This window comes from Urocitellus parryii, chromosome 8 (genome assembly GCF_045843805.1).
Source record: "Urocitellus parryii isolate mUroPar1 chromosome 8, mUroPar1.hap1, whole genome shotgun sequence".
NCBI classification, from domain to species: domain Eukaryota; kingdom Metazoa; phylum Chordata; class Mammalia; order Rodentia; family Sciuridae; genus Urocitellus; species Urocitellus parryii.
The window spans coordinates 1,152,644-1,168,301 of record NC_135538.1 but is presented as its reverse complement, the minus strand read 5'-3'; positions in this window follow the sequence as shown (position 1 = coordinate 1,168,301).

The following is a 15,658-nucleotide window of genomic DNA, read 5'->3' as shown; positions in this document are numbered from 1 at the left end:
GCACCTGTGGAGAGTGGGCTCAGGGGACAGTGTCTGCCAGTGGTCTCCAGGGCCTTCCTCAGGGCCCTCTGTGGGTCAGCACCTGTGGAGAGTGGGCTCAGGGGACAGTGTCTGCCAGTGGTCTCCAGGGCCTTCCTCGGGGCCCTCTGTGGGTCAGCACCTGTGGAGAGTGGGCTCAGGGGACAGTGTCTGCCAGTGGTCTCCAGGGCCTTCCTCGGGGCCCTCTGTGGGTCAGCACCTGTGGAGAGTGGGCTCAGGGGACAGTGTCTGCCAGTGGTCTCCAGGGCCTTCCTCGGGGCCCTCTGTGGGTCAGCACCTGTGGAGAGTGGGCTCAGGGGACAGTGTCTGCCAGTGGTCTCCAGGGCCTTCCTCAGGGCCCTCTGTGGGTCAGCACCTGTGGAGAGTGGGCTCAGGGGACAGTGTCTGCCAGTGGTCTCCAGGGCCTTCCTCAGGGCCCTCTGTGGGTCAGCACCTGTGGAGAGTGGGCTCAGGGGACAGTGTCTGCCAGTGGTCTCCAGGGCCTTCCTCGGGGCCCTCTGTGGGTCAGCACCTGTGGAGAGTGGGCTCAGGGGACAGTGTCTGCCAGTGGTCTCCAGGGCCTTCCTCGGGGCCCTCTGTGGGTCAGCACCTGTGGAGAGTGGGCTCAGGGGCAGTGTCTGCCAGTGGTCTCCAGGGCCTTCCTCGGGGCCCTCTGTGGTCAGCACCTGTGGAGAGTGGGCTCAGGGGACAGTGTCTGCCAGTGGTCTCCAGGGCCTTCCTCGGGGCCCTCTGTGGTCAGCACCTGTGGAGAGTGGGCTCGGGGGACAGTGTCTGCCAGTGGTCTCCAGGGCCTTCCTCAGGGCCCTCTGTGGGTCAGCACCTGTGGAGAGTGGGCTCAGGGGACAGTGTCCATTGGGCAGTGCCCCAAGGTGTCCATGTCTCCCCAGACTTGCAACCTGAAGGTGCCAGTTAACACCCCTGTCTCTGCCTCACCGTGGCCCGAGGAGTGTCCTCCTCAGCAGTGGAGCAATCCCACTCCCTCAGGAGAGGGCACTTCCCTTTGAAGGAGCACGTCATATTTTGGAATATTTCTAATAATGAATATTTATCAGGAAAACTAAGCCACATACGAGGTGAACCTTGGAATGAACTAGAAATGGGACCTGCAGGGTGGAAGGGGGTCCATCCCCTATGGTGCTGGAGCTCCTAGAGGAGGAACAGAGGGGCCGACAGTCCTGGGTGGGGCCACAGGAAGTGGCGGGGGCAGAACTGGGAGGAGTCCCCCCGTCCAAAGGTGGGGCTGCCAACCTAGGGTGGCGTGTGGCGGCACCCCACGCCCTGTTTGCACTGTGTTCCTGTGGGTGGGCTCACAGACTCAGGAAGAGGCACACGGAGTGCAGATGCCCCCTGGGCCCTTCTCTGACTTCCTCAGGGAAGCACCTCACATGCTACGGAGCCGCCCTGGAGCAGCCAGGAAGCTCTGTCCACACAGCTGACCAGATGGTGAGGCCCACTCGGGCTCCCTGGCTGCGCAGGCACTGGAGTTGGGCACATGCTGGGCCTTGGGCAGGTAGCCGCTCCACTCTCAAGACAGAAGCCGCAGCCCCACCAAGCAGGCAGCTACCCATCAGGTGGTGTATCTGCATGTGGACGCGGCGACCGTGAGAACAGGCCTCAGAGTGAGACCCATGTGGTCCGCGTGAAGAGCAGAAGGGGGAAGCCCTGTCCCCAGGAGGCCGCAGAGCAGGAGGCTGCGGGGGTGGGTCCCGGGTGAGTCCCAGGTCTAGGTCTCGGTGGTTGCCCGGAGCTGCCCGTCCACGTCTTTACCTACAGTTCTTACCTTAGCCCAGCTGGCCAGCTCGGCCTCAGGGCCTTCGTCTTCCACGCCACCGTGACGCCCTGGGAAGATCCCCGGGTCCCTCCCCCAACACAGCAGGCCCTGGCCTGGCTTCACATTCCCCTTCAGGTGCTCACGCCCGGGGCTCGTGCGTGGGGTGGGTGAGAGAGCACAGTGCGTGAGCCAGGCGGTCAGTGAGCTGCTCGAGGTGCGCTGACCAGGGGCAGAAGCTCCACTACCCTTCCTTCCTGGGCAACAGCACCACAGCCTTGAGCTTGTGAGGACAAACAGAGGTGAAAACTCACTTTAGAACGCGATTTGATAGACACAGAATGGAAGCATTTTGTAAATCATAATGTTACAGAGTGTCCACGTCACCCATTACGTTCTCATTGGTCAGTGGAGTCTGGACAGTAGCTGAGGTTTCGAATCTGCCCAATGCTCCTTGCTGGCCATTCTCAATCTGCCTTTCTCCTTTACCCTTTGCCTGTGGACTCCATCTCTTGGCCCTTTGTGCTAGGCACTGATGACGTGCAGGAAGGGGAGGGTCAAGTAGGGCAATCAGGGTCAGGACAGAAGCCACCAGCCCACAGAGGGGAGCCAAGTGCCAGAGTCCCCTGCTCAGGGAGAGAGTCCCTCAGCCGCAGCAGCCTGTTGGGCAGGGGACATTCCAGAGCACGCCTGGCCTTCGAAGGCACTGTCTGAAAGCCAGCTAGTGCTCTGTGAGCCCAGGGGGTGGGCCCAGGTCTTGGCTCAAGGACCATCTTGATGAGGCTGGGCGAGGGCAATGGGGTCCTTGAGGTCCTCCTGCCACGGCGGGTACATTCCTGCCAGACCTGCGCTCCAGCCTGCTGACTCAGGCACGTTTCCATCAAAAATCTGACGGACGGTGTCAGCCAGGTTCCACACACTGACTCCCAGAGGAGGGGGCCGTCGGGCAGCAGGCCTGGTGGGCAGCTTGGGCCTTTGGTGTGGGGACAGGCCCGCGACGCCCGCGGAAGGTACCTAGCTCATCACTCCTCAGCACCCATCTGCCCGTGCTCACCCCCTGCTGTTTTTGAGTATCTGTGAGCTGGGAGGTGGTGACCCAGGGGCAACCTGTTCCGGAGCCTGGGGTCTCGGGGTCACGATGGCCTTGAGCAGGGGGGACTCTGTGGCTTGCTGGTCTCGGTGTCTACTGCAGGGTAAGCACAGGACGGTGGCCTCCTGGGTTCCGTGTCACAGGCTCAGAAGGAGCAAGTTGCGTGTGCACACACCTGGTGTGTGCACAGGGAAGGGAGCTGAGAAGGTGACATGGGGAAAGTCAGCACACACCCCCAGTGTCTCTGTAAGTCGGGGTTTCAAAGTAGAAAAACAGTGAGAGTAATGTACTAATAAGAGAGTGCAGCATAAACACCAAAATTAATGTCGAAGGAAATTGAAAACAAGAACTTGGCCACAAAGGAAGTCCTGACAAATTCCAAAGCTTTGATATCACACAGACCGTGTTTATTGCCACAGTAAAATCCTGTTGGAAATTAGCATTCATATAACAATATCAAGTATTTGGAAATTAAAAAAAAAACACATTTCTTGGGCTGGGGATGTGGCTCAAGCAGGGGCATGCTCGCCTGGCATGTGTGCGGCCCGGGTTCGATCCTCAGTACCACATACAAATAAAGATGTAGTGTCCTCCGAGAACTAAAAAATATATATTGAAAAATTCTCTCTCTCTCTCTCTCTCTCTCTCTCTCTCTCTCTTTAAAAAAAAAAACACATTTCTGAATTAATCATTGGTTTAAAGAAGAAGTGATGACGTTAATTTCAAAATACTTGCCACTGTGACCAGGAGAACTCGAGCTACCCAGGTCCATGAGGGGCAGACGTGGCGATCCAGAGCAGACGTCCAGAGCTCCAGTGGAAGAAGGGCCCGGGAGCTGCACAAGCCAGAGTGCGATGGCATGGCAGCCACGTGGGAAGAGACGGCCTCAGACCCCAGGGAAAGCGGGCACACGCCCGCCCCTTCCCTGAGAGGCAAGCCTTCCCGGCTCCCAGGCGGCTCCTGTCCGCGACTGAGATCCCCTCTGGTGGCTGCTGCTCTTTCTGGATGAAGAATCTTGAATGATTCTGTTCCTCTCTTCACCTTGGCTTCTAGGAAGCTCAGACACATTTGTGGAGAAGCAGGGCAGCTGCAGGGCTGTCGACCTGGGCCGTCCAGGGCCTTCCCGCCACACTTTGACCACCAACTCCACCTCGGACTGCTCTTATTTCCTCTAGACGTGCGTTCTCTGCGAGCTGATTTCGTAATGGACTTGCCTTTACCCCGTTTTACTAGCTGCACTTCAAGGCTCTTCTAAGCTATGAAAAGGTTCCCCGAGGGGCTACCATTGACTCAGGGGAAAAACGATGTTCCTGTGACAGAGAGGAGAGTATATCCCATAATGGTTAAGTCTCATCAGCCCCTGCCCTGAGTCCAGGTCGGGAGGCCACACGGAGCCTCCGTGGCACACAGTGTGGGGTCACGTGGCCCAGGGAAGCCACGCTAAGCCTGGAATCCCCCGAGGACTCCAGGAGGGTGCTGGGTCCGCAGGTCGGCCCAGGTGGGGGATGCGGTGACTCTTCCCCAGGAGCCTGTGACGTCTCTCCGTGCTTGAGTGTTTTGAGTTAGTCCTTGCACACGCTTAGCGAGGCCAGATGGCTTTGTTCTTAATCTTTAAATTCAAGTGGGTTTTAAAGAAAATTATGGCTCATGTGCCTCTGATCCTTGATTCTGACTGAGACACACCTGACGGTGCTTCGTGATAGTCACCTGACGTAGGGACGTTGTGGACTCCTGTTTCCCCAAGCTGAGGCCTTGGGTGGAGGTGCGGCTCCCAGCCACAGAGCTGGACCTCAGGAGCGTGGAGGGGACTCTGTGTGAGCCACGCCCTTCCTGCCAATGCTGAGGATGAGCCCTTAAGTCCCTCACTTCCCAGTGCCATAGCTGAGAGCCCAGAATGGAGGAGGGGAGGCCTGCGGCCTGGCCCTGGCCCTGGGTCCAGCATGGCCATGGGGGGTGGCCTGGCCTGCAGGCCCTGGACATTCTCCGGGCAGCAGAGAAGCCACCCTGGGGACCTGGGTTTGGAGACCTGCTCTGCTGCCCTTCTCCTGGACTTTCCTGCCTGCATCTGGGCTCAGAAGCAGAAAACGCGAGAGTGTGAAGGAGCCCTGGGCACAGAGGGACCTGGCTCCGGCCTCTTCTCAGTGAGAAGACCCCCTGCTGAAGGGGGCGGTTCCCCGACCTCCCTGTTGTCCTCGCATAGCCTCTGCCAAGAACCACTGTGTACCCAGGTGAGAAGGACGGGCCCCAGAGCCCCGGGGCCGCGACGCACCCAGCAACCCAGGCACTGTGCCCACTGGACATCCAGGGCAGTGAAATTCAGAAGGAAGACGCAGCTCTGAGGCCCAGACTCACCATTGGTAGCTCTGTGACTGGACACTTGAATGACCCTAGGGGCTGTGAGTCGCCTCACTGTGAGGAAGCAGGTGATGGAACCCATCCTGCCTCCACATCAGACTCCAGGGGGCACTTGGTACAGAGGGAGCGCAGCAGGTGTCGTGTGAAGGACAGCTGGAGCTGTTCTGTCCCCTGCGCCCGCCCAGGGCCCCTGGGCCTGAGTCATAGTGGCCAGTGCCTATACATGTCTCTGCGTGTGCTCCATCTACACGTCTGTGTGTCTACACTTGTGTGTGCATAAGGGTAGCTTGTGCACTCAGCATGGATTCTTTGATTAACTGACGTAGAGTCACAGTCAGTCCTGAAGCAGATGGGACAGTGAGTGGCAGACCAGACTGAGGGCCAGAGGAGCCTGCAGGGTCCAGAGGTGGCAGCACAGGAAAGGGGTCCGGCTGTGCTAGTGACCACGGTGTCAGGGGGTCCCACGGGGTCCCACCTGGAGGAAAGCCACGAGGTTGGAGGAATGAGCTGCTCTGACAGACACTCACGCCCGGGACCCCCGCGCAAGGGAGCCTTGTGCACACGCAGACCCCACTTCCTGCTGCCTGGCACTGTCCCTGAGCCAAGTGACCCTTGTCTTTGGTCTCTCTACCCAGGGGCATTGCCCCCAGAAGAACCCCTGGCACCAGGATGGTTAGATGCCCCTCTGCACCACAGAGCCCAGAGCAGATCTCGCCAAGGAGTTGGCCCCAGGGGGCTGCAGAGACCACACGGCACGCGAGGACCCCGTGGTAGACCCCCAGTTTACATCCACACATCACTGAGCCAGCCACACTCCTGAGAGGTAACCCAGACGCAGCCCTGACGTTCAGACCTTCAAACACACTTTAACTGTGGAAAACAATCAGGATTCTGGGAACAGGAGCAAGCCTGGGGGGCAGACCCACACCTGGGGCGGGAGGCTGGCAGACAGCGCTTCCGGGCCACCAGGGCACCTTCTCTCTGTGAACTAAGATGCCACGTTGCTGATTGGATTGCATGGCGGGCATTACAGAGCATTTATAAAGGTTCATTTCACCCCCACCCCAGCCCCACCCCCAGAACCCATCAAACCATGAATTCTGGGCAACGTGCAGTGCTTTAAAGGGACACCTGCCGTTACACCCAGGTCAGAGGTGGAATGACCAGGGGAATCTGGGGGAAGTCGTGACCTCGTGGGCTTGCTGTGCAGCTGCTCAGATGGGCAGTCAGTGACCCGTCCCCGGCTGCACACGGTGGGTGGCCTCCTGCCCCAGGTCCTGACTGGAGCGAGGCAGGTGTCAAAGCTGGAACAGCCATGCAGAGCTTGGCCCGCTGGAGTCTGGTCCCAGGAGCAGGGAGCCCCTGTTTGTCACCATCGAGGGCTTTCTCCTCCCCCAGGTCCTGCGCTCAGCGGGCAGAAGGGCTTCCTGGCTCACCCTGCACGCTGGCGGCCCCACGGGGCCAGGAGCTCTCCTGTGTTGGAGAGCCACTCTCCACGAGAGCCTTCGGGCTTTGCCAACAGCTCACGCTGATGTCCTCGGACCACCTTGCTGCTCAAGTCCTGCTGTGGGAAGGTCAGAGCGAGGCGGAGAAGAAAGTCCTTGGGAGTCAGCAAGGCCCCGACCTGTGATGTGTGCCCCTGCCCAGCTAAAAGCCACTAACGCCACATGAAGGGGAGAAGGCCACTGGCTGCCCCATCGAAGGGCCTCGGTGAGTCCCGTGGGGCGTTTAGGGCCGAGATGGGTCAGTGACCAAGGCCCCTCACACTACACCACCCTCTGTGCTGCCCTGAGGATGCCCCATCTCTGAAATCTCCCGCCAGTGACCCAGGCCGCAGCACCTCGGGCAAAGAGCCCGTGAGAAGTCCAAAGGACACCAAGGGCCAGCCTCCCGTGACCTCAGACCCTGGTCTCCACGAGGGTCCACGGCACCAGCAGGGCCAGGTGGCCATGCCCCTGCATCTCAGGGTCCTAGAGCCCTTGCCCCCTGGTGGATGCTCCAGCTCCACACCGGCACTGTCCTTCCCAGCTCCGGAGGCCAGGGCCCTGCTGTTACCGGCGTTGAGAGGCATCAGTGTGGGGGTGACTGGGGCCAGGAGACCAGGGAGCCCGGACAGCTAGGGGCCTCTGGCAGTGCTAGTCCTCTGTCCTCACGGGCTGTGCACGGCTTCCACGTCTGATGAGTCGATCATGAGTCTATGCCCACCAGCTGGGCCCTGGCACCCGGGTCTAGGTTCACCTCAGTCTGAGCACCACCATCTGGGGGGGAGGGGATCGAACTGCATTGGCACCATGGGCCCGAGCCCAGCACATGACTCTGGAGCGGCTGGGCCTTGTGCAGAGAACCAAGGGCCCAGAAGGCTGAGCTCCGGGGGAGGCCCAGCCTTCCAGGCTGCAGACTCCACAACCACACGACCAATTCCTTCAAATGTGTCTCTTGACTTAAGTACATATGTCATCTATGTACACGTGTGTTTAATATGCATGTGCAGATACGTGTGTGACTATATAGTGCATTATAGAATGTATACATTATAGAATGTATTTTTATTTATGTGTGTGTAATGTATAAACCCAAATGTAGACATGTATGTTTTCATAGGTGTTTGTGTGTACACATGTAACATATGTGCACATGTGCTTGCACATACGATGTGCAGTGCATGCATGTGTATGTGAGCATATGTGCATGCAGTGTACAGCAGCCTCTCTTAGTTTTGTGTTGTTACCTGCAATTTTTTCCATGTTTGGAGCAGTCTATCAGGAACTGACAGTGGGGTGAGTTGTGACTTACTACTATTGGTCCATGTCACAGTCTGAGTTCCGCAGAGGTGTCAGTTATCTGAACTCAACTTGCAGAATCAAACAGTGTCTTGATTTCAAATGGCACGACATTCTGAGCAGCGTGATGAACCTGTTCTTCCCCTGCGTCCCACCTGGGTCATGAATCACCCTCTGCCCAGAGCAGCCACCCTGTGTCCACCACCCTCCTGTCAATCATGGAGCAGCTGTCTGGGCAGTAGCATCACGCTGCTGTTCATGTGGCCCTTGCGTAGTGTCCTGACACTCAGTCACAATGCCCGACATTCACCCCATTGCGGTCAGCACTCAGCCACAAGGAGCAGGTGAGTCCACAGTGTGGTATTCTGAGAGGGACTGAGGGAAGGCCGTATTCCCTGACTCTAATTACAGTACACAGTAAGAGTTGTTCTGTTTTTATCATGATTTTTTTCTTTTTGTTTCTGGTTCCTCAGATTGAACTCGGGGTCGCTCACAAGGAGCACAGCCCAGCTGGACTGATTTATTTATTTATTTAGAGACAGGGTCTCACTGAGTCACTGAGTCCCTCACTAAGTTGCCGAGGCTCAGCTTTGAACTTACTCACTCCTCCTGCCTCAGCCTCCCGAGCTGCTGAGATTACGGGCCTGTACCCCGGTGCCCGGCTTAGCTGTTCTTATGGATCTCCCACTTTATAAATCAATCATGGGTTTTTAGATTGAGTCCCACCCTCTCTGGGGCTTCAGGAACTCACCAGGGGTCCTGGAACCTGTCTTCAAGGGTCAGGGGACGACGGTCCATTTGAGGGTGTGCAGGGTTTCAGGGAGCAGGCTGGCTCTCCGGTCTGTGGGTGGTGGTCTTATGATGTCACTGAGCTGGCTGAGGGCCCTGGGCTCAGCACGCCCCCCGGCTCCCTTGTCTGAAGACTGACCCTTCGCGAGCTCTTGTCCTCACGGGGTGGTCAAAGACGTTTAAACCATGAAGTGGCTGAACTTGGGAAGTGTCCACCCGACACCTGGGAGGCCCTGCTGGGGCTTCTGGCCCTCTACCCTTGCTGGTGGTGGGCTGCAGCACTGGCCAGGGCACTGGGCAGAGCAGGGTCATTTATTAACCACACCCCCCCTGAGTCTCAGAACCTGCAGACAGGCCCTCTGGCGGTTCTGAATGTGGCCACCCTTTGAGGCCAGTGGCGGTGATCCATGTCCACCTGAGGTATTCGTGAGGGGGGTCTCCAGATCACTTGGCCTCCAGCTTGGCTCTGGGACCGTGCGCAGAGTTTGACTGAAGTCGTATGGCAATGTTGAAGCCCAGAAAAAAATCAGCAGATTCATCTGACATTATTGCATGTGGGTTCATGAGGTCTTGTGGTTTCTTCATCAAACTTGCAGTTAAATGTTACAAAATGAAACCATAAAAACCTGGTCTAGGAAAAAATCCATGTCTCTCCAGAGGCGCCAAAAGCGCTTTAAGGCTGAACGTTTGGGCAGGCTGGGAAAGGTTAGTCCCGAGTTTACGAAATTGCCTGGATGGGACATTAAATCTAGCAATTACAGTGTTTCTCATAGTTTTCAATTTTGAAATAAAAATCAACGTTGAAAAGAGAAGCAGATCACCATGTCCTGCGAGTCTTCCGAGGTTCCGGGGTCAGAGGTGGACTGCAGCTTTGACCACGAGCCTGGGGCCTTGGGCCACAGATAGGGACTGTTCCCTCAAAAGCCATGAGTGGAGGGAGGCCCTGGCACCAGCCGCTGCCCCAGGCTGACCACCCATCGTCACACTTGTGACTTCTCCAGCAAGAGCGCGTGGGGCTGTGGGTGACAGGGAACTGCCGTCTTTGGCACGTGCTAAGGTCCGTCCGCACGTGGGCCTTCCCGCACCCTGGTTCTGCACAGGGCTGCCCTCCTGGGTTCAGCCTGGCCTGTTCACGGCCGCTGCCCGCGGGCAATGCCACCCTGTCCTCCTGGAGGAGCCGGAGGGAGGCTCTGGGAAGAGCAGAGAGGACCTGTGACAGTCCCAGGCTGCTCGCTCTCCTGGAGGGCAGGGCCCAGTGGCCCCGGGGGAGGGGCAAGGGTCAGATGGGGAGGTGTCGGGGTGGGGGGCGGGATGGGCATCGGGGTATGGGCCCAGGCCAAATGGCACGGCTCATCTTGTCATAGAAGAGTCATTGTGAAACTTTATATTCTACATAAATATGGCCTGAAATTTCAGGATAGATATCCCCCTTCAGAGTGAACCTCAGCACACCTGGGCGGAGCCCTGTGATGTGCCAGAAGTGTCCCCAGGAAGCTGGAGCCCAGCGAGGGCTGGGTGTGGAGCTCTGTCTCCTGGGACGGTGGCTGGCCCTCCATGCCCGGCAGTGCCAGTGCCACCGCGCCTGTGGGAGACTGCAGCTGGTGTCAGTGGTCGTCTGAGCCACGCTGAAGGCTTGACGTGCCTGGACTCCACCCGACAACTGGACGCCTTCCTGCTGTCGGGGTGGGACCTGGCGTCGGTCGAGGAGACAGGGGTCTGGAGAGGGCAGGGCCGTGTCTGGGGGACAGTGCGGTGCCTGCACCCGGGAGGGCAGTGGGGCGGCCCGGCCCCGTCCACGGGCGGCCAGGCGAGGACCAACACCTTCACGCCCAGGCCGCTCCTCCAGCATCCCCTCTGCTCCCCAGGAAGGTGCAGGCTGAGGCCCTGCAGGGCTCGGCTCAGGAACACCCCCACCCCAGGGCGGCCTCCCCACCAGCCCAAGACTCATGTGGCTCCAGAAGCAGCCACACTCGATGCCCGGTCCCGAGCTTGCCGCTTTCCTTCCCTCCCCCGAGGGTGGACGCTGCTGCGGGGCCTTCTGGGAGGAGCCTGAGCTTGCTGGGCTGGTTCTTGCCTTTCTCGGGTCTGTCAGAAAGTAGCTTGTGCTTGTTTAGAAATCACGATTCCCGTCCTTGTCCATATCCAACTGACGGTGCTGCCAAGAGTCAAGGAAACACTGAATGGCATTCGGAAGAAATCTAAGTAACTTCTACTTCTGTGGCCCAGAGAGAACTCCCGTTGGCACTGAGACGCACCTTTTCAGGTCTGTATGTGCGTATGCAGGATGGACCATTCTGGGTGTTTAATTCCAGGTTCCCTTTCCCCCCCCCATGTGACTTCTTACTTTCCCCCTTTTCTCTTTGTGGAGCTGGACACGGAATCAGGCCTTGCACATCCTAGGCAAGCGCACCCCCGCCGAGTCACGCCCTGGGCCTCAGCTCAGGTCTGCGCAGGAGGAGCGCAGTCCGGCCTGCGAGACCCGTGGCGAGGTGCCCTTCCTCCTGCTGCACATGGAATCACTTCTTGTGGTTAAGTCAGACTTTCGCCAAGTGTTTCACGCTTTTGCCTGAAGTGACTGATGTCTCCAGTCCCCGGAGGAGAGTCTGCTCAAGGGCTAGGTTCTGCAGAGGAGTCTGGCTCGCGCCGGTACCTCTGTGAGGGGCAGTGAGCGCCACTGCTGGTTCCCAAGGTTCCTTTCAGGCGTGAGGACGCGGGGAGAGAGGTTTCCTGGGTGACATTTCCTTCTGTTTGGCTGTGAGGATGGCTGAGACAGCAGAGTGAGGGACACGGAAGGATTTTTCAGACCCTGTCACTAGAAGACAGGCCACAGGGACCGAGCTGCCACTTGGGCTTCCTGAGAGCCATCTCCCACCTCCAAACCCAGAGGGTGACCACAGGTGGAGACAGGGCCTTTGCAGACATGGTCAGTCAGGGTGAGGTCCTCAGGAGGGCTCTGGCTCTCATGACCCCACAGAGAGTTGACATGGGCACAGGCTGCTGCCCACCTGCCTGGGACCAGGAGCATCCCACCTGGCTTGGGCAAAGGGAAGAGCTTGATGGAGCTAACCAGGAGGCAGAGGTGCTCAGAGGCCTCCCCAGTTGGGAGTGGCCAGGCAGGGGGTGAATGGAGGGGTTTGATGTCAGAGGGGCCGTGGCCTCTCCTGCACATGTCCCCAGCAGCCTCATCTCTGATCTAGGTCTGCAGGCCCCGCCCTCCTTCCCCGGACTCCACTCATCCAGACCTTGGGTTCCAGGAGCTCAGGTCACTTTGGGTCAGACCTGGCTTCCACACCGTGGCCTGAAACACTTAGCAAGGCTGGAGGCAGGAGAGTGCCATTTCTGGCTGCTTTTCAGATGACCATGAGGGTACTCAGGCAGAGAACAGGGGTGCAGCCCCAAGCCAGGGCCACCCAGGGTGTGCCACCCCAGAGCTGGGAGGGGCAGGAAGGACCTTCTCCTGCAGGCTTCAGAGGAGCCTGAACCTGCCCACATTCTGACCACAGGCTCCTGCCTCCAGAAGGAGAGGATGAACCTCTACCATGACACCACCTGGTTCAAGCCTCTGTTTGCTCCCCGCCCCCGGCACTCGTGTGGCACATATGCTGCCAAGCCTCCACCTGCCACCTTCCTGCCCAGGCACAGCAGGGCCCATCCCCTCTGGTGCCAGGGAGTGGCTGCACTGTCCCGACCCACCCTGGTGGTGATGCCAGCAGGGCCCTTGGTCCGGAGGAGGCTTCCAGTGCTGGGCCTCTGTCTAGGGGAGGCCGGAGAGCGAGTCTCTGCAGGAGGAAGCAGCGGCTCTCTGGGTTCACCCCCGCAGCTGGGGCCTGCGTGGCCCTCTGTGCATCCTTCTCTCAGAGGCTGGGTATTGGGCACAGGTGTCAAATCCCTTCCAGCTTGACTGGGTGGACAGAGGCGTGCCGTCCCGAGTTCCTGCCATCTAGGCACCCTTCCCCAGCTGGCTCTGCACTTGGCGGTGACCTCCCTGGGCAACACTGTGGGCATCTTTTCCATCAACCCCAGCTGTGGGGGGGACCATGGGAGGCACCAGCAGGAGGGCAGGGACCAGCCAGGCTGCGAAGACGCCCTTCATAACACACATAGCAGCCACTGTGGGCGAGTGGTCTGCTGGGCACAGGTCCCTGACACACACAGAGCAGAGAGCCCTCACCCAGACCCTCTGCGCTGTGCAGACAGGTAGGAGAGCAGGAAAAGGGAGGAGAGGTACGTCTAGGGGCACTGCTGCTGGGAGTGGGCACTCCTGGGGCAGACCAGGGGGTGCTGCACGGGGGTCCTAGGCTCCCGTGAGTGGGCACTCCTGGGGCAGACCAGGGGGTCTACAAGGGGGTCATAGGCTCCTGTGAGTGGGCACTCCTGGGGCAGACCAGGGGGTCTACAAGGGGGTCATAGGGTCCTGTGAGTGGGCACTCCTGGGGCAGACCAGGGGGTCTACAAGGGGGTCATAGGCTCCTGTGAGTGGGCACTCCTGGGGCAGACCAGGGGGTCTACAAGGGGGTCATAGGCTCCTGTGAGTGGGCACTCCTGGGGCAGACCAGGGGGTGCTGCACGGGGGTCCTAGGCTCCCGTGAGTGGGCACTCCTGGGGCAGACCAGGGGGTCTACAAGGGGGTCCTAGGGTCCTGTGAGTGGGCACTCCTGGGGCAGACCAGGGGGCCTACAAGGGGGTCATAGGCTCCTGTACTGGGCATTCCCATGGACATTCTCTGTGCAGACAGACGAGGGCCATGGGCTCCTGGGGGTGGGCGCTGCCAGAGATGGGCCAATGAGGAGGCGTGGGGCAGCCCTAAACTGGACAAGTCGCCCTCTTGACTACCTCTCGTTGCCTCAGGAGGGCCACCAGGGACGCAGTAGAAAGTCCAAATGTCCCCTGGGACAGACCCGCTGTGTCTGAAAATGTCCCCACCGTCTGCACGAGAGTCTGCGAGGACGGCCATGAGCCCGGGATCACACACCGTGGAGATGCGCTGCGGGGGGCACCGTGGGAAGCTGGACCCTCCTGCACAGGGCTCGCTCCTGGCCACCGGGCCCCGGTTCAGGATCTCTTAACCTGGCGAGAAGGTCACCCAAGTGGATCTGGCTTTGAAGGCCGTGAAGTCCCTGCCCTGGATGGTGGGGTCCCTGACCACTGTTCAAGCACTGGGAACCTCAAGCCATGTGGTTAGCAAGGAGCAGACATTGTTCTGGGACATTCTGTGGCCAAGGGCCAGTCAAGCAGCCGAGGTGAGGGCCCTTGTCTCCCCGCCCAGCTCTGCCGTTACTCTCCAGCAGTCATCTAACTCAGCCACGGGGTTTCACGTTCTGGGACTTCTGCTGTATCACGGGCGCCGTGCTTGTCCGCTCCGCGGCTCCTGCGGGAAGGTCCTCACCTGCATCCCTCCAGCCAGGGATTCTGTCCGGGCCTTCTAGGTGAGCAGGAGGACCCCTACCTGGGGCCTGGGCTCCTCCCTCTCCGGGCGGGTGGCAGCGCTCCCAGGTCTGCACACTTCCCTCTGAGGCCACGGTCACCAGCTCTGAGGCCAGCGTCATGAGGCCAGCATCACCTGGGACACCGTCAGAAAAGCGGCCACCCGTGGCAGTCTGTGGGAGCTGAGACCAACGTCCTCTGGGCTGTCCTCTGGGCCGCTCCTGTTGGTGGAGCTCTCCTGTGCACATGCACCTGTGGTGCTGGCTTGGGGCCTGTCACGGTACCTTGAGCACGGTGAGGTGGCCGTCCTTTTACACATTACGAGTTGAGGTCAGACCTGGAGTGCCCAGGGCTAAGCCATGGGCAGCGGGCATTCCCTCTCACCATGCTGCCCAAAGCCATAAAGGGGCAGGAGCACAGCCCGGTGTGTCCACTGGATGAAGGCCGTGCCTGTAGCCTGGCTGGGGCTTGAGTGGGCTCCAGGGATGGCCCATGGCTGAGAGCTCCTGTAGGAGCCAGTGCCCAGCGAGGGTGACTGGCCTACAGGAAAGGCCCAGAGGACATGGGCCAAGGAGAGACAGCTGCTGAGACAGGGTGAGTCCTGCCCGGCCCTGGTGGCGTGGGCCAGCCTGGCACACACAGCGCAGAGCCGCCGGAGTCGGGTCGGCCACATTCCTGCCGCCTGATTACAGGGACCGTGCCTCTGCTGATCAAACCTCGCTGCAGAAACCCAGACTGTCCCAAGGCACCACATGTGCAGCGCCTCGGAGTGCTGGGGCCAGAGGCGGCTGGACCACCCGGGGCTCAGCAGCTTCTGTGCCTCCCCGGGGGAACGCGGGACGGGCCGTGGACCTCGGGGAGGCCGCCCTGGCTCCACTGTGCTCCCTGACGGCCCTGTCAGCCCAGTGTCATGGGAATTGGAAAAGTGGACACACCCATTTTGGCCAGCGCTTTCCTCCTTCCCCTGAGCTTCCTTCTCTTGAGCAGAGTCATCAGACACTGACCGTCGGGGGAGCCCTCTTCGTGTGCCCGGGTCCTGGGTGAGGCTGGGCTGGGCCACCAGAACCAGCGCCAGCCTGAGCTGAGGTGAGCTCCTCTCAGGGCACCTTGTTTCCTGTCACCTGACAAGATCCATGGACCAAAGCCTGTCCCTGGGGCTTGGTGAAAACCGAACAGCCCGAAGAGACCTGGCCTTCTCAGTCAGCTCATGCTCACTGTGGCCTCTGGGTCCCAGCGGGAGGCCTTCCACCTCTGGGAGGAGGAGTGCTGGTGATGGGCGTGGCCTGGGTGTCACAGCCAGCTGGTCCCAGGAAGTGAGGTCACTGTACGGTGTGCAGGGAGACCTCGTCTCACTTGATATGAGAGGGGTCCGGTAGGACTCCAGGGGCAGGTCACACCCTGGCTCCCAGCACA